This window comes from Sitophilus oryzae, unplaced genomic scaffold (genome assembly GCF_002938485.1).
Source record: "Sitophilus oryzae breed Bouriz unplaced genomic scaffold, Soryzae_2.0 scaffold_85_pilon_pilon, whole genome shotgun sequence".
NCBI classification, from domain to species: domain Eukaryota; kingdom Metazoa; phylum Arthropoda; class Insecta; order Coleoptera; family Curculionidae; genus Sitophilus; species Sitophilus oryzae.
Window position 1 is genome coordinate 236,299 of NW_022147483.1, and position 20,205 is coordinate 256,503.

The following is a 20,205-nucleotide window of genomic DNA, read 5'->3' on the forward strand; positions in this document are numbered from 1 at the left end:
CCAACTGGACCCCATTTTTTTTTTCGATTATACAGTATATTAAACATTTATTTTTGCCATTAGTGTCTTTTTCTATAAATTAATTTAATTATTTCAAGTCTTTTAGAAAAAGTTACATTACGCTACGAGTATTTAATAAATTCAAATAAAAAAATCCAGTTGAAATTGTTACAATTTTAAAGATATTGTTAAAAGCACCCTGTATAATATTTAAACCTTCTCTAAGATACGGGCAACAGAAATCTATAAAAAAATGCATAAGCGCGAAAAAATGTACAGGGTCCTTACAGGGATATACGAGGGGTTCAGAACTGAACTGGATCAAGTCCTAGAAGATAATTATGGAGAAAATGAGAGTTCAAGTTTTTTAATGTTACTTAATTAAAGTAAAACAAGTTAGATAAACAGGCTATGCGAGAAGGGTGACTGGCGTCATTTCTCTACTGGAACAAAACAATATTTTGTAAAAATACAATAATTATCTTAAAATAGTATGAAATTGGACTCGACCCATTTTAATTCTGACCACCCCATATATAACAATAATATTAATACTTAAATTACAGAATTTACCTTATCTAAATTATACTTCAATTCCAATTTTTTTAAGTCTTTTAATTTCAATATTTTACTTTCATGGCGCATTCGCCATTTAATAAAATTTTGCTTTTATAACACCGATGTGAAAAATATTAATTTAAAATCCTTATTTAAGCCATTATTACACCATCAAATTTCTTTGTCAAATATTTTATTTTGTTTACGAGTTTAACAGTGTAATATGGTGATTTTATAAAATATTGTATATTAACACTCAAATTTTTCATCAAATATCTTTTATAAAAGAACTTTGACGAAGAAATTTAATAGTGTAATACTGGCCTTAGAGAGAAAAACGCATACGGTATACATAGTATCCATACAACCAGTTCATTAGAAATTATTTTGGCATCAAATTTAAAATATCTATTTTTTAATTAAGCTGTATTTTGAAAGCACTTTCTGAACAGGTTGTGTGAAAACCCCTGTATTTTTTTATAAAACATTAACAGTGCAAATGATCGATAAATAAAATTTTGATAATTTTGAATTCTGTAATTTTTTATAACTAAAAGAGCCAACTAAAATACATTTCAGAAGAGACAGTTTAAAAAACAGTCAAATATTACTCCAACTGAATTAAATTAAAATTTTGATACTTAAAATATATAAAAATAAATGCATTTATACTGAAATTAATATTTAAATTAAAGAATTTATTTTATCTCAATTTTATTTTCACATTTTTTTAAGTCTGTTAATTACAATATTTTATTTTCCTGGCGCATTCGCTTGTATTTTGAAATATACTTTTTTTTAAATATATTTTCCACTTTCCGAACAGATTGTGTGAAAAACCCTGTACTCTTTTATAAAGCATTTAACAATGCAAATAAAATTCTGATAATTTTAATTTCTGTATTTTTTTTTATAATTAAACAGTTTAAAAAACTAAAATATATTTCAGAAGAAGAGGCTTAAAAAACAGTCAATATTATTCCAATTGAATTAAATTAAAATACTGATACTAAAAATATATGAAAATAAATGCGTTTATACTGAAATTAATATTTAAATTACAGAATTTATCTTATCTCAATTTTATTTTCACATTTTTTTTAAGTCTGTTAATTTCAATATTTTATTTTCCTAGCGCATTCGCCATTTAATAAAATTTTGCTTTTATATTGCCGATGTATAAAATATTAATTCAAAATCATTATTTAGAGAGAAAAACGCTAATATGACGGTATATGATATACAGAGTGTCCACACAACCAGCCCATTAAAAATTATTTTGACATCCAATTTGAAATATACTTTTTTTTAATATATTTCCCTCTTTCCGAACAGGTCGTGTAAAAAAACCCTGTACTCTCTTATAAAGCATTAACATTGCAAATAAAATTCTGATAATTTTGAATTCTGTAATTTTTTACAACTAAAATCAACTAAACTATATTCCAGAAGAGACATAGTTAAAATAAAAATAAATGCATTTCTACTAAGGATTTACATATAAATTACAGAATTTAACCGTTTTATCACAATTTTACTTTTACAGCAAAAAAATTGAATAAAAAACCAGAAAATTCTTTAAATTTTCTGATTTTCCACAAGTCTTTACGACATTGGTAAAAATAAAGTGTTCCTATCCTAAGTCTGCGTTCTGTTCCATATCTTCAACGAGAAATATACAGGAGGCTCAAAGAAGTAGGAGTATCATTAACAGCTGCAGTTTTTACAGAATCATTATCAACCTATAAACAGAAATAAATGTATAATATCAACAATATTTAAACTTATTTTCTAAACATCCAAGAACACAAAGAAATATGATTAAAAAAATGTTAATTATAATCTTTATCTATATTCTTTGGCAATTGTGTAAAATAAAAAATATCAGTACAGTACTAAAATTAAAATTAATTAAAAACTAAATTTTATTTATATTTTTTTTTATCAAAATAAAAAAAAATGTAACTTAGTTCTTTTCAATGTGAATAGTTGTTTGAAATCAGTCTTTGCCTCAGCAAAGTACCGTATGATCGAATAAAAACGTCGTCAGCGATGGCTATTAAGTGAAGATCGCTGTCATTTTATATGTAAAATTATATGAGAAATGGCAGCGATCGTCAATTCCAAGCCAACAGGACGCCGTTTTTTTTTCATCCCCATCATACGGTAGTACCTTTATTGATATCTTGATACATTCCATTCCTCTAAGTTTTGGTTGAAAATCAACTGCAGATTGCCACAGAATATTCTTTTTAATGCTGAGAACTGACGGAAAACCTAAAATTTTTTAATTGTTAAATTAGAAAGAAAAAACAATAAACTAATTTCATCAAAAATACAATATTTTTCTATATCGACTAGGCCATAGTTTGTAAAACAAATACATTAAACACAGGATAAATTAAAAAATAATATTATTAAATTAATCTTCCTGAACGAAAGGATAGGCAACCAGTAAAATCATTAATTAAAAATAACGAACTAAATTCAAAATTAATTTACTTATGTCTACTCTCTTTTTTGGTTCAGGTTTATTTAATATTTATTGTTACTAAACAAAAAATAAAACAAATACAATTTTTTTTATATACAGTATGCCACCGGAGTTTCTTAACGAAAGGGGAGGGGGGAAAGACGTTTTTCATTACATATTAACATTTCAAGAAAAATGCATTTTTAATTGATCAAAATATTTATTTGTTAAAAAATTATTAATTCCGTTTATACTTTTTCCAAATTTCTATATCGTTTAAGATAAAAATAAAAAATATATGAAGATATACTTAGTTGAATTTTTCCTAAATCCCAAAATCAAAAAGTGTTTCTATATGGTAATATAATTTTCTTTTCATTCTCTGACAGATAGTTATTATTAATTTCGATTAACGTCAAGTATTTTCATATTATTTTAAAATGCTAAAGAAGCTCAAAATTTATAATCGCCTTTTCTGTAGCATTAAACTAAATAAATTTTGGGCTCTCTTAACATTTTAAAACGTTAAAAATATAACATTAATGAACATCAATAATAACCATCTATCGAAGAACAAAAACAAGATGATAGATAGATATTGCCATAGAGACGCGTTTTTTTTTAATTGCAACATAGAAAAAAATCAACAAAACATACTTCACATTACATTTTTTTTATTCTTCACTAATACGGTATGGAAATTTGGAAAAGTATAAATGAGATTAACCGTTTTAGAACAAGCAAAATTTTTTATAATGCATTTCACTCAAAATGTTAGTAATAAACTTTCCTCTTGTAAAGATGATCTGGGTACATACTGTATACTACTGGTATTACTAGAAAAAAAGACTTACATGTTTTAAAAGCGAAATTTAGTGCCCTGTTGGCAGATACCATTTAAATAACTGCTTGAAAACCAAGAGCAGATGCCTCAAAAACTCTCGCCCTACAGCTTTTCAATACTCTTGTAACTAAGAAAAACTTAAGTTTTTCGTTCCTAAAATGAAAAAGAAATTAACATTGTTTTTTGATTTTTTGTTCGTAGTATTAATTTTATTTTTGTAAAGGATAGGCAACCAGTAAATCAAGAACAAAAAATCTAAATTCAAAAATAATTCATTTTATGTCTAGTCTCTCTTTCTTGGTTTAGATTTATTTAATACTGTGACTAAAAAAAATGAAAAACAAGACAAATATATTTTTTTCTATATACAGTATGTTACCGGATCGTCTTTGCAGTAGGACAAACTTTTATTATTAACTCTTTGAGACTAATGCATTCCCCATAAAAATGGTTAATTCCGTTTATACTTTCCCAAATTTCCATATTGTTTAAGAGAAAAATAAAAAAATATACGACGATATACTTGGATAAATATTTGAAAAAAATTAAAAAGATATGAATTTTAATATTATTTTTTTTTTCATTCTTCGATAGATGGTAATTATTAATCTTGATTAACGTCCATTTAAATTAAAATATTAAAGAAGCACAAATACATAATCACTTTTTCTGCAGCTTTGAACAAAATAAATGTTGTGCTTCCTTAATATATAAAAATCAGCAAAAGTCGTTAAGCAAAATTAATAATGACCATAATATATCAAAGAAAGAAAATCTAAAAATATTACCGCAAGAACGCGTCTTGGTTTTTGGGAAATTATTATTTTTCTCTAAAACTAAACAGGATTAATTATTTTAGAACATGTATTTTGTTTAAAAAAATGCGTTTTACTCAAAATATGAAAAATAAAAATGATTTTCCCTTTTAAAGACGATTTGGGGACGTATGTACAAACACGGGTTTTTATAAAGTACTACTAGAAAAAACTCTACTGAAAAAAAACTTACATCTTTTAAAAGTGAAGTTTGAACACAGCCAATGTCTTAGTACCGTGGTACTTGCAGTGCCCCTAATGACTGATACCATTCAAGTAACACCTTGAAATCCAAGAGCAGATGCCACAGAAATTCTTGCCGCCACAGTTTTCCAATACTCTTGTAAAAATGGAGAAATAAGAAAAAACTCACGTTTTTCCTTCTTAAAATGAAAAAGAAATTAGTATTGTTCTTTGATTTTCTGTTCTAGGTATTAAATTTATTTTTGTAAAGAATAGGCAACCAGTAAATCAGGAACTAAATTCAAAATTAATTAATTCTACTTGTACTTTGTTCATTTAGATTTATTTAATACTTCAACTAAACAAAAGAGAAACAAGACAAATACAATTTTTTCTATATACAGTCTGGCCCCGGATCATCTTTACAAGAGAAAAGGCTTTTTATAATTAACTGTTTTGAGACAAACGAGTATCTTCTAAGTATCTTTTTAAGTTTCTGTTTCTTCCTGTTCAAATAGCTAGTCCTGTTATCATTTTCCAAATTTCCATATTGTTTAAGAGAAAAATAAAAAATATATGGAGATATATCTAGTCGAATATTTTCTAAGTCACAAAAATCAAAACACGTTTCTATACGGTAATATAATTTGATAAATGGTTTTTATTAATTTTAAGTAACGTCATGTATTTTCCTATTTTAAAATGAAGCACAAAATATATAATCCCCTAAATAAATTTTGTAGTCTCTTTAATATATAAAAATAAGCAAAAAACAAATAATGTCGTTTAAATTAATAATAACCAACTATCAAAGAACAAAATATTTTCGTAGAGACGCGTTTTGATTTTTGAGCCTTTAAAAAAAATCAACTAAATCTTTTTTATTTTCTCTACAATAGTATGGAAATTTAGAAAAGTATAAATTATTGAATTAATCATTTTAGAACAAGCAAATTTTTTTTTATAAAGTCTTTTAAAAACAATCTGGGGACATACTGTATGAACACATATTACTTATTAAAAGAAAAACTTACGAAGGTGAAAATTGTTTGAACACAGCCAATGTCTCAATGAAGTATTTGAAATCTTCGGTGAAAGTAGTACTGGCAGTGCCCTGTTTACAAAAACCATTCGAATAACTCCTTGAAATCCAAGTGCATATTGCCATAAAAACTCTTGCCGCCACAGCTTTTCAATACTCTTGTAAATAGAAAAAAATGAGGAAAAAACTCACGTTTTTCCTTCCTAAAATGAAAAAGAAATTAGCATTGTTCTATGATTTTCTGTTTTTGGTATTAAATTTATTTTTCTAAAGGATAGGCAACCAGTAAATCAAGAACTAAATTCAAAATTAATTAATTTCAATTGTATTTTGTTGACTTAGATTTATTTAATACTGCAACTAAACAGAAGAAAAACAAGACAAATACAATTTTTTCTATATACAGTCTGTCCCCGGGTCATCTTTACAAAAGAAAAGGCTTTTTATAATTAATTTTTTTGAGACAAACAAATATGTTCTATGTATCTTTCTAAGTTTCTATTTCTTTTTGTTCAAATATCTACTCCTGTTTATCCTTTTCCAAATTTCCATATAAGTTTAAGAGAAAAATAAAAAAAAATATATAAAATATATCTAGTTGAATATTTTCCTCCCAAAAATAAGTCCTAAAAATCAAAACACGTTTCTATAATATGGTAATATCATTTCCTTGTCATTCTTTGATATATTCTTATTATTAATTTTAATTGACGTCAATTTTTTGCTGATTTTAATATTAAAGAAGAACAAAATATATAAATCACCTTTTCTGTAGCATTAAAATAAATAAATTTTATGCCTCTTTAATATATAAAAATCAGCAAAACAAATAATGTCGTTAATCAAAATTAATAAATAACCATTTATCAAAGAACAAAATATTTATTTTTTTTTATTTTCTCTAAAATAGTACGGAAATTTAGAAACGTATAAATTGAATTAACCATTTTAAAAAAAGCAAAATTTTTTAAAGTCTCTTAAAAACAATTTGGGGACATACTGTATGAACACTTGCGTTTTTCTACCAGAAAAAAAACTTATTAAAAGCAAAACTTGCATCTTTTAAAGGTGAAAACTGTTTGAACACAGCTAATGTCTCAATGAAGTCTTTGGTGAAAATTACATTCAAATAACTCCTTGAAATCAAAGTGCATATTGCCATAAAAACTCTTGCCGCAACAGCTTTTCAATACTCTTGTAAATAAGAAAAAATGAGGAAAAAACTGAATATTTTCCTTTTTTTTTCCTTCCTAAAATGAAAAAGAAATTAGTATTGTTCTTTGATTTTCTGTTTTTGGTATTAAATTTATTTTTCTAAAGGATAGGCAACCAGTAAATCAAGAACTAAATTCAAAATTAATTAATTTCAATTGTATTTTGTTGACTTAGATTTATTTAATACTGCAACTAAACAGAAGAAAAACAAGACAAATACAATTTTTTCTATATACAGTCTGTCCCCGGATCATCTTTATAAGAGAAAAGGCATTTTATAATTAACGTTTTGAGACAAACGAGTATCTTCTAAGTATCTTTTTAAGTTTCTGTTTCTTCCTGTTCAAAAAGCTAGTCCTGTTTATCATTTTTCAAATTTCCATATCGCTTAAGAGAAAAATAAAAAAAATATATATAAAATATATCTAGTTGAATATTTTCCTCCCAAAAATAAGTCCCAAAAATCAAAACACGTTTCTATAATATGGTAATATCATTTCCTTGTCATTCTTTGATAGATTCTTATTATTAATTTTAATTGACGTCAATTTTTTGCTGATTTTAATATTAAAGAAAAACAAAATATATAATCACCTTGAACTAAATAAATTTTGTGCCTCTTTAATATATAAAAATCAGCAAAATAAATAATGTCATTAATCAAAATGAATAATAACCGGCTATCAAAGAACAAAGTATTTTCATTGAGACACGTTTTGGATTTTTAGGCCTTTAAAAAAACTCAACCATATTTTTATATTTTTTTTTATTTTCTCTCAAATAGTATGGAGATTTAGAAAAACATAAATTGAATTAACCATTTTAGAACAAGGAATATTTTTTATAATCTTTTAAAAACAATCTGGAGACATACTGTATGAACATGTGTTTTTCTACCTAACTAAAAAACTTTATTAAAAGCAAAACTTACATCTTTTAAAGGTGAAAATTGTTTGAACACAGCTAACAGCGCAATGAAGTCTTTGAAATCTTTGGTGAAGGCAGTACTTGCAGAACCACTCAAATAACTCGTTGAAATCCAAGTGCATATTGCCATAAAAACTCTTGCCGCCACAGCTTTTCAATACTCTTGTAAATAAGAAAAAATGAGTAAAAAAGTGAAGTTTTTCCATCCTAAAATGAAAAAGAAATTAATATTGTTCTTTGATTTTCCGTTCTAAGTATTAAATTTATTTTTCTAAAGGATAGGCAACTAGTAAATCAAGAACTAAATTCAAAATTAATTAATTTCGCTTGTGCTTTGTTGATTTAGATTTATTTAATACTGCGACTAACGAAAAGAAAAACAAGACAAATACAATATTTTCTATATACAGTATGTCCCTGTACCATCTTTACAAGAGGGACGACTTTTTAATAATAACTTTTTTGGACAAAAACAAGAGCGAAAAAAGTCTTTTAGTATGATCTAACAATCCCCATAGTGTCGTAACTGTAACAGCAAAGGCTGTTATATTGTTGCAGGCAACATAAATGCCATATCTAACAAAAGTTTGGAATTTTAGATCGCACTAAAAGACGTTTTTTTTCACTCGGCTGTAAAATTTTCAAAACATTTTTTAGAACAAACGTTTTTTTAAAGAATGTATTTTACTCAAATATTAAAAATAAAAAAATAATTCCCGAGGGGTGTCTCACACTTGGATAAAAAATGTACACATACTGCCAAAATATGATTTTACTGTCAGCAATTACCAAGAAGATGTACATGTAATTCCAACAGTGAGACAACCTTCGGTTTTTTCCTTTTAAAAACGCTCTGAAGACATACTGTATGAACAGGAGTTTATATATAGTACTACAAGAAAAAACTCCATTGAAAAAAGAAACTTACATCTTTTAAATGTGGAAATTGTTAAAACTTGTGGTACTTGCAGTGCCCTGTTGGCAGATATCATTCAAGTAACTCCTTGAAAATAACTCTCGCGGCCACAGTTTTTCAATGCCCTTGTATATAAGGAGAAATAAGGAAAAAACTGAAGTTTTTCATTCCTAAAATGAAAAAGAAATTAGCAGTGTTCTTTGATTTTCTGTTCTAGGTATTAAATTAATTTTTCTGAATGATAGGCAACCAGTAAATCAAGAACTAAATGCAAAATGAATTCATTTCACAAAAGATTTCACGTGTACTTTGTTGGTTTAGATTTATTTTACATTACATTTACATTTATTTATATTTAGATTTTTTTATTTATTTTATAGATTAATACTGTGACTAAACGATAGAAAAACAACACAAATACAATTTTTTTTTCCATATACAATATGTCCCCGGAACATCTTTTCTTTACAAGAGAAAAGGCTTTTAATGATTAAGTTTTTGAGACAAACGCATATCTTCTATATATCTTAAGTTTTTGTATCTTCTTGTTCAAATAGTTAATCCTGTTTATGGATTTCCAAATTTCTATATTGTTTAAGAGAAAATTTGAAAATTATATAGATATATCTAGTTAAGTAGTTTAGTAAGTAAAAATCAAAACGCGTTTCTATATGGTAACATCATTTCCTTTTCATTCTTTGAAATACATATTATTATTAATTTTAATTAGACAATTTTTTGCTAGTTTAAAATGTTAAAAAAGCATATTATAATCACCTTTTCTGTAGCATTGAACTAAATAAATTTTGTGCTTTTTTAACATACAGAAATCAGCAAAACAAATGTCGTTAATCAAAATTAATAATAACCATCTATCAAAGAATGAAAATAAGATAATATTATCATAAAGACGCGTTTTGATTTTGGGGTCTTTGAAAAAAATTCAACCATAATTTTATATTTTTTTATTTTGCTCTAAAAGGGTATGGAAAATTAGAAAAGTATAAACGAGATTAACTATTCTAGAACAAGCAAATGTTTTTATAAAAAATGCATTTTACTCAAAATGCAAATAACAGAAGTTTTTTAAAATCAATCTGGGGATATACTGTACGAACATGCATTTTTTTACCAGAAAAAAAAAAATATTAAAAGAAAAACTTACATCTTTTAAAGGTGGAAATTGTTTGAACACAGCCAATGTCTCAGCGAAGTAGTACTTGCCGTGCCCTGTTGGCAGATACCAAAGTTATTTATTAAATATCTTTGGCATATACCAATAAAATAACTCTTTGAAATCCAAGTGAAAATTGCCACAACTCTCGTCTTGGTTTTAAATTAATTTTTGTGAAGTATAGGCAACCAGTAAATCAAGAACTAAAAAACAATTCAAAATTAATTCATTTCATGTTTAATCTCTTGGTTGAGATTTATTCAATGCTGCGACGAAACAAAAGAAAAACAAGACAAATACAATTTTTTCTATATACAGTATGTCCCCGGATTATTTTATCTAACAAGAGAAAACATTTTTTATTAGTAATAGTTTGTGAAAAATGCTTTATAAAAAAATTAGCTTGCCCGAAAATAGTTAAACCGTTTATACTTCGTCAAATTTTCGGTACTGTTATTAGAGAAAAATAAAAAGAATAACGAAAATACAGTTGCATTCTTGGTAATAAATAATCCCGTTTTCATTCTTTGATAGATTGTTAATATTAATTTAATGATTAACGTCATATTTTCAGCTGTTCTTAAAGTATCACCTTTTCCATAGCATTAAATTAAATAACTTTTGTACTGCCTTAACATTTTAAAACATTAATAATAACCATCTATCGAAGAATGAAAACAAGATGATATTGTCATAGAGACGCGTTTTTTTTATTGCAACATAGAAAAAATTCAACAAAACATCTTCATATTACATTTTTTTAATTTTTTTTACAGTATGGAAATTTGAAAAAGTATAAATGAGATTAACCATTTTAAAACAAGCAACATTTTTTTATAAAGAGTCTTTTAAAAACAATCTGGGGACATACTGTATGAACACAGGCGTTTTTATATCAGAAAAAAACCTTATTAAAAGAAAAACTTACATCTTTTAAAGGTGAAAATTGTTTGAACACAACTAATGTCTCAATGAATTCTTTAAAATCTTTGGTGAAGGTAGTACTTGCAGTGCCCTGTTTACAAAAACCATTCAAATAACTCCTTGAAATCGAAGTGCATATTGCCATAAAAACTCTTGCCGCCACAGCTTTTCAATACTCTTGTAAATAAGGAAAAAAACAGTAGTTTTTCATTCCTAAAATGAAAAAAAAAATAACTTAATATTTTTCCTCATTTCTCCTTTTCGTTGACAAGAATTTTGAAAAGTTATGGTGGTAAGAGTTTTTTTTGAATGGTATCTGCCAATACAGGGCACTCCAAGTACTACTTGACTGAGACACTGGCTGTGTTTTAATAATTTTTGCCTTTAAAAGATGTGTTTTTTTTTGTATAGTTTTTTTTCTTGTAGTACCACATAAAAAAAACGCGTGTTTGGTGTTCATACAGTATGTCCCCAGATCATCTTTGCAAAAGGAAAGAGTTTTATTATTAAATTTTTGAAACAAATGTATTATTCATAAAAGTCTTCTGTATCTTCTTGTTAATTCCGTTTATAGTTTTTCAAATTTCCATATTTTTTACAAGAAAAATAAAAAAAATATATGAAGATATACTTGAATATTTTCTAACTCACAAAAATCAAAACGAGTAGTAATACCATTTCCTTTTCACTCTTGGGTAGATGGTTATTAATTTTAATTAACGTCAATTTTTTGCTATTACAATATGTTAAAAAAGCACAAAATTTATTTAGTTCAATGCTAGGAAAAACATGATTATAAATTTTATGCTTTTTAAAAATTTAATAATAGGAAAAATACATAAATAATGAAAATACATCAAAATTCATAATTATATTGAAATTATATTATCATAGAAACGCGTTTTAATTTTTAAGACTACAAAACCTTCACCCCATAAATTAAAATTTTCTTTTTCTCTAAAAACAGTATGGACATTTAGAAAACTATAAATGGGATTAACCATTTTAGAACAAGCAATTATTTTTATAAAGAATGCATTTTACTCAAAATATGAATAATAGAAAAAGGTTTGCTTCAGGTGATCTGGAGACATACTGTATAAACACGCGTTTTCTATATGGTACTACTAGAAAAAACTCTACTGAAAATAAACTTACATCTTTTAAAGGTGAACATTGTTTGAACACTGCCAATGTCTCAGTGAAGCTAGTACTTGCAGTGCCCTGTATACAAAAACCATTCAAATAACTCCTTGAAATCCAAGTGCATATTGCCACAAAAACTCTATTGACCACGTATTTTCAATACTCTCGTAAGTAAGGAGAACTGAAGAAAAACCATAAATTCTTCATTCCTAAAATGACAAAGAAATTAACATTCGTTGATTTTGTTGTTCTAGGCATTAAATTTATTTTTGAAAGGATAGGCAACCAGTAAATCAGAACAAAAAATCTAAATTCAAAAATAATTCGTTTTATGTCTGTCTAGTCTCTCTTTCTTGGTTTAGATATATTTAATAATGTGACTAAACAAAAGAAAAACAAGAAAAATATATTCTTTTCTATATACAGTATGTTACCGGATCGTCTTTGCAGGAGGACAAACTTTTATTATTTACTTTTTGAGACTAATGTATTCCCCATAAAAATTGTTAATTCTGTTTATACTTTTCCAAATTTCCATATCGTTTAAGAGAAAAATAAAAAAATATACGATGATATACTTGGTTAAATATTTGAAAAAAATAAAAAAGACATGAATTTCAATGGAAATATTATTTCTTTTTTGTTCTTCGATAGATGATAATTATTAATCTTGATTAACATCCATTTAAATTAAAATATTAAAAAAGCATAAAATATATAATCACTTTTTCTGCAAAACACTTTGAACAAAATAAAATTTGTACTTCTTTAACATACAAAAACAGCAAAAAATATGACGTTAATCAAAATCAATAATAACCATCTATCAAACAGTGAAAACAAAATTATATTAACATAGAAACGCATTTTAATTTTTAGGACTTTGAAAAAAGTCACCCACATTTCTTAAAAAAAATATTTTTCTTTAAAAATAAATTTAGAAAAGTATAAACTAAGGACTAACCGTTTTAAAATACATTTTTATTAAGAATGTTTGTATTTTACTCAAAATGTTAGTAATACAAAAGTCTTTCCTCCTGTAAAGATGATCTGGAGACATACTGTATGAACACCAAACACGCGTTTTTTTTATGTGGTACTACAAGAAAAAAAACTATACAAAAAAAAACACTTACATCTTTTAAAGGCAAAAATTATTAAAACACAGCCAGTGTCTCAGTCAAGTAGTACTTGGAGTGCCCTGTATTGGCAGATACCATTCAAAAAAAACTCTTACCACCATAACTTTTCAAAATTCTTGTCAACGAAAAGGAGAAATGAGGAAAAAAACGGAAGTTTTTCATTCCTAAAATGAAAAAGAGAATAATAATTATTATTTCAACAAAAAGAAAATACATTAAAATACTAGATAAACAAGAAATTAATATTGTTATTGCTTTCCTGGTCTAAGATTATTTGTATTAAATAATTTTAATAATAATAAACATAATTTTAATAATAATAAAAATAATTAAATCATTTCTAGAAAACGCTAGAAATCCCGTCGTCCATATTGGATTAATGACTAACAAATAGAGAAAAAAAATTGAGAAATTGTAAACAAATACAAAGAAAAATTGTAATTTGTAGTTGATTTCTTAATAAAGTAGTAACGATTAATCACAGAATTAATATATTTACCTTAATCACATATAATTTATATATAATTAATAACAAAATAACAATTATTGCTTTATCCAGGGCTCCTAGTCTATGGAAGGATGCAGAAAAACATATTTAAAATACTGCAAAAATAAACACTTTATTACTAAAGACTAGCAATTTATATCTAGAAAAATATTTTTATTACTATAACAAAGATATTTAGATAGTTATTTTTAATCATTAAATTAATAATAATCATTTATCAAAGAATGAAAACGAGATGCTACAATCACACAGACTCATTTTGATTTTTAGGACTTGGCAAAATTTCAACCATATTCTCATAATTTTTTATGTTTCTCTAACAGTATGGATATATGGAAAAGGATAAATGAGATTAACCATTTTAAAACAAGCAATTTTTTTTATAAAAAATGCATTTTACTCAACATGTTAGTAATAAAAAAGTTTTTCCTCTTGTAAAGGCAATCCGGAAACATTTATTAATAAAAATAAAACTTACTTTGAATTTCTTGCACAGCAGTAGTTGAAGATAGAGCTGAACTTTTATATAGACCTCCTCTTTTTTTCCTTCATTTGCCTTATGATGATGAAACATTACCTTCTTGCAGCTGATTTAACACTTGGTCGAAGATTAAGACTCAGCCAGCTTGTAGACACGAAGGGTAGCAACTTCCTTGAGTATGTGCACATGCTATGCAGGTCCTGGATGGTCCTACATCAAAGTTAGAGAGTGATCCAGGTCTCCTAGTCTATGGAAGGATGCAGAAAGACACCATTCTCTTGTGTTTCATATTAACATGTCTAAAACAAAAAAAAACTTATTTAAAACACTCAAAAAATAAACACTTTATTACTAAAATTTAGCTATTTACATCTAACAAAAAATTTTCTTGTTTTTGCCTATGACAAATATATTTAAAATTATTTTTAATCATTAAATTAATAATCAGTAGTGTTTTGGAAAAATGTCACTAATAAAAACCATCAAAAATCAAAGCAAAATACATAGCAATGATTAAAAATACCTTTTTTACAAAAGAAAAGTAAAACTACATAACACTATATCGATATAGGGCCAGTATTTAGAATAAAATACGTAAACATTAAAAATAATTAAATCATTTCTAGAAATCGCTAGAAATCCCGTCGTCCATATTGGATTAATGACTAACAAATAGAGAAAAAAAATTGAGAAATTGTAAACAAATACAAAGAAAAATTGTAATTTGTAGTTGATTTCTTAATAAAGTAGTAACGATTAATCACAGAATTAATATCTTTACCTTAATCACATATAATTTATATACAATTAATAACAAAATAACAATAATTATTGCAAAATTGAAGGGATGCCGGAACGCCATGACGGTTTACGATTACGAAAAACTTTTTACCATGCGAAAATACGTAATATGCTTGAAATAAAACGCACTTACCGTTTCGGGAGATTAAGTGGAACTTAGGAAAGAGGTTACACACGAATAATGTAAATTAAAATCACTTTTTCTAGATTAAAATTAAAAAAATTGGAAGAACACACGGGAGGACGTGCGAATCAACCAGTTGCAAAAAATGACAGTCGGTGTTGTCAGATTGTACGAACGTAAATATTACAGGCAATTACAGAAATATCTGTATTAAGAATAATTAAATATAATAACAAAAATATTATGTTATAGATGTTATTAAGAATAACTTATGTCAAACAAAATAATAATTGTATTATTAACTAGCTAAATTTTGCTTCAAAAAAATGTTGAAAGATAGGAAAATGGCAGTAAATTATAAGAATTTATTGGTAGTTTGGCAACATAACTAATAGTGTCCTTTGCGGAATCCTGGCGGAATCCAAATAGACCAATCACAATTATTAAGCATTTGTAATATTTGTAATCAACAAACTGTCAATTTAATAAGTTATGTAAAAGAGAACTAAGATATGTAATTACTTAATAACAGAGCAAAAAAAATAGAAACATTTTGTATATTTTTATACCAGTTCTAATAAAATTTAAGTTTAAAAATAAAAATAACCTACCTTTAAACATTGTTCTTCTACCCGTTCTACCCAATTCCCTGGCTCAGTTGTACCAGTATTACAACTGAGTTGTAACAACATGGTAACAACTCCCTGTTAGACCAAGAACTCGTAAACCAATATGATATGATGATCTATAATGAATTAAATAAACGTGTATTTAAAATACTGAACTGTCTTATACTTTGATTAACTGTTACAATATGTACCGTAGCCACAGAAATAAGAACATTTTCTTTTGATCGGCTCACAGAAAACTGTGTTTCTTTCTTTAGGAAATGGGGTCTTATTGATTTAATAAAGAATGTTCCATCGCCTTCTGAACTAAGTTGAACTTCAAGTTGGTCACTTTCACACAGTGCCACATCACTCACTACCGCTTAATTTTGTTTGTCCTTTGTCTTTTGCTTAAACACTGTTAAGGTAGCTTTGAAGGGTTTTCTTGTGCATCATCAATAGAATGACATTGTTTCTTAGGTAAATTCTGTGAGGGAACTATATATCGTTTCAGTTTTGGTTATTTCATTTTTATACCTAGAAAAGTACTTTAAATAACTGTTGAACTTATACTTGCGGCTGAAGTAAAAACGCAGGGATGCCGACAATAATACACAACTTTATATAAGATGCTAAGGTAATGACCATGATTTGTATGATTTATTTTTAATGTCATGGAACCTTATAATAAACAGAAATACCGTATGATCGGAAAAAAACGGCGTCAGTGTCCAGCGACGGCTGTGAAATGAAGATCGCAGTCACTTTATATGGGAAATGTCATTGATCGTCATTGCCTAGCCAACTGGACACCATTTTTTACTAATCATACGGTATGATACACCATAAAAATACACTATATATGCCACCTTTTAAAATTTAACTGGTGCTATGTTTACCTGTTTACCTTTTATTAGCTTCAAATGTTTGTTGGCTGGTTTGATTACTTTCAATTACTACATTCATTACCGCTGCTGAACGTCACATATTTCTATGCAGCTTACGTATTTTCAATTCTGAATTATCAATATTATAGTTATTAAACGTTTCTTCGTTTCTTGTATTTCATTTATATATTTTTAAACCACTTTTAAACTCTGATTTAAGGTTAGGTGAAGAAAAGCCGGTTGCCGTGATTGATTTTCCAACGGACTTCCTGTAACGTTCAAAAATAAGGGAAGATAATTAAAATACATCAATTTAATGTTACCTTTATCGAAAAATTGGAGCAACGTTACCTTAGATATGCCGTTCGAGAGCAAAAACCATATTATTTACTGGCAAGAAATTATCCAACTGCATTTAACGGTATCTTGACGCCGTTTTTTCGATTAAATTGCTTGATCAAAATGTTCTATTTCATAATGGGGCAAACTGGAAGCATGCTGGAACTTCCTATAAATAATTGGAAAATTATTTTAAAAAAAGTAACAAAAAACATTCCCAAGTTTATAACTCCAAGCATTTACGGGGTGAATTGCAAGCGTCGTCTCTCCGACTAGACGAATCTTAACAATCCCCCCCGTAAACGAAGGTACCTGAGAATGCGGAATTTCGTGGTAGAAATTGACCGGCGCCTCGGCATCAAGACTACCTTGACAGACATCGTACGACTGCAGACAATTCTCTAACAACAACTCAAGAGGGCTAAATTATGGGCTGGCCAGTTCCCATAACGTCGCATTCCTCAAGCGCCAGAAAGTTAGGATTAGAGTCTACATCGCACGCCGCGTCTGCGAATCCCAAATAAAATTCTTTTGTTTTTTGTATAAGTACTTATTTTATGTCGGAAGCGAGCGGTGAGATATTAAGGCAATGACGTATACCGAAGGTGTATTACTGGTTGCCTATTAGTTAGAAATTTTAAATTTAATATTTATTTTTCTTGAAAATTTTCATTTCTAGAACCAATGCTGGCTTTATTATGACCAGAACAGCTGGAATTTGGCATTCTGGATGCTTTGAACCATCATATTCGATGACAAACCTGGGAAAACACGCAAAAAAACTTGGATTTATAGGTAAAAAATTAATAACATAAACTTTAAGAAGAACTATGTCTTTTTTTCAGGTGGTAGTGCAAGTCAGCTACCTTCACCCGAAAAAAAAAACAACCCAAATCACCTTAAGACCATCATGGATATATTTGATGTTGTCTGGATAACGATATCTCCAGAATGAGATCAGGTAACGTGTGCCTTATGTGAGAGTTGTATGTTAAATTTTTATATTGCATGTTAAATTTTTATATTGTTTTTGTGCTTTTTGTTTTTTCATTATTTTGCATATTTTATTTTTTAGATTCATTTATTTTTCTATTTAATATTATTTTGCTATGATTTTATTTTTGGTTCTAATAAAGCTTTTTTATTTTGTTTAATATATAATAATAAATATAATATCTTTTTTATTTTGTTTTCTGCACTATTTTTATTTAATTTAATTTTTCATTTGTATTTTTTACCGTTTGAATTTTGAATATTCTTGATTATACAGTTTCATCCATATGGTCGAGAAAAAACGGCGTCAAAGACGGCTGGGGAATAACAATCGACGATAATTTTGTCGAGGTTTAACTCTAGACGTTATTACTTGGCCCGCACTGTTTTATTTTTTAATGGCGCTTACTGCCAGTTGGTTGTAAGAAGGTTGTAATTTATTTTTATATTCAGTAAAAAATTTGAGATAAAATAATTTTTTGGAAATAGGCTTGTGTGCCTGGAAATGGCTCTATCTATTTTTAATGTATATGACGCCGTTTTTTTCGATCTCACAGTATTTGAAAAATTACATAAAAAATCCAAGTCCTTATTTAAATAAAATAATACAATAGCAGTAACGAAAATAAGCCTATTATAGTTATTTTTTATACAAGACGATAAAACAATATTTTTTTCCATAGCGAGTTACGTTTTAAAAAATATTCAGAAATTAATATTTCAAGGAATTTATTACGAGTAGAAAAAATATTGTGCTGGGTTGGCGTTGGTTTCTATGTAATTTGACAAATAAATAAAGCTGTCTCTTTAGTTGTCAGTTTTGAGTCAATATTTTTTAATTCTCTTTCGTGTCGATTGCTGATTGAATTGGAGCGAGAAATGGCTCAAAACGAAATAAGTAAATTACCAACAGATATTCAGGCTGAGGCGACAAACGCCATATCCAAACTACTTCCATTTAAATCCCGAATAACTTATGAAAAGGAATACAAAAATTTTCAAAAATGGAAGCAATTAAAAGACGTGCGAGAAGAAATAAAGTTTTTAACCTATCCTCGCTGTTAAAGTATCATTTAATCTACCCTTGGGGTTAAACTACTATTTTATCTACTATTTTTGATAGATATAAGACAATTTTAACAGTTGATGCTATGGAAAAAATGTTATAAACTATATTTTAATCCATGATCAAACATTTTAATCGTGTATATGGGTCTTTCCCCGTATTGGTTCGGCCATATTGGGCGATCATCGACCCATACCAAAGCAACGGTTCGACCAGGGGTCGGCTGGAATGCGACCTGCTTGCCAAAATCCCAAACGCACGCTTGCGACATATTTAAGTTGGTCAGTGCGGTCAGCAGAGAGAACGCCAGATACAGCTGGCTAACTTCTTCACAAGAAATTCGGCCACTTTTTTTAATCGCTCCGTATTAATGCTCTATATTTTCTTTTGATTGCTGTGAATTTCTGTCTTAATTTATTAGTACCAAAGTGTATAATATTTACCTACTCTTTACACACTTAATATTGTTATAATTGAAAAATTATGATTTAACAATATCTTCTGAAACCATGACAATAAAACTAAAATAATGATTTCATCTAGATCAAGCATAATAATTACAGTACATAGTTCCCATTCGCCTTTTTTTATTTGAAAGAAAGGTTCACTAACCAACTTGCCCTTTAAAAGAACCAAAGTATATATTTTCGTGATACGAATTTTAATTAAGATAAAAATTCAAACCTTATATCTGTGTCTCTCTCTCTAACACATTTGTTTTAAGTATAACGTATGTCGTGGATTTTTTTAACTGTTAGGTCTCATTAAAATGCTTATTAATAAGGTGTGATACAGACAGAGCTTGACCCGTAACGAATTATATGGACTATAAACAGTTAGCTGTGATTAAAAATTGTTTAGAGCTTACGCGTGATTTTTTTTCGTCATTATTTATTTGGTCTTACTACATTTATCAAGTAAATTTCATCATGATACCAAACATATATCCTGTGTTCTATTTAATTTCTTAGTCTGAGTTGAGGAAGATTCTTAAAAACCACCTGTTACTGAAAGTAAAAATATCGGAACACCTGTTACT

The 20,205-nt window shown here is 27.3% G+C and overlaps 1 long non-coding RNA gene across 4 annotated transcripts; it reads right to left on the bottom strand.

The window, feature by feature from the left end:
• Positions 1 to 1,525: 1,525 nt before the first annotated feature.
• Positions 1,526 to 16,906, bottom strand: LOC115890153. 4 transcript variants are annotated; one of them, XR_004051578.1, is made up of 15 exons: positions 16,789 to 16,906; positions 16,085 to 16,418; positions 15,885 to 16,018; positions 14,346 to 14,647; positions 13,859 to 13,962; positions 13,354 to 13,523; positions 12,230 to 12,426; positions 11,076 to 11,284; positions 10,139 to 10,350; positions 8,062 to 8,264; positions 5,908 to 6,118; positions 4,884 to 5,073; positions 3,886 to 4,028; positions 2,732 to 2,835; positions 1,526 to 2,300 (listed from the first exon to the last, which is right to left on the bottom strand). It is a non-coding gene; the product is annotated as an uncharacterized LOC115890153 (long non-coding RNA). The 4 variants fall into 4 exon arrangements; XR_004051580.1 differs by lacking the exons at positions 12,230 to 12,426; positions 15,885 to 16,018; positions 16,085 to 16,418; positions 16,789 to 16,906 and adding an exon at positions 15,283 to 15,411; XR_004051581.1 differs by lacking the exons at positions 10,139 to 10,350; positions 12,230 to 12,426; positions 15,885 to 16,018; positions 16,085 to 16,418; positions 16,789 to 16,906 and adding an exon at positions 15,283 to 15,411.
• Positions 16,907 to 20,205: the final 3,299 nt, after the last annotated feature.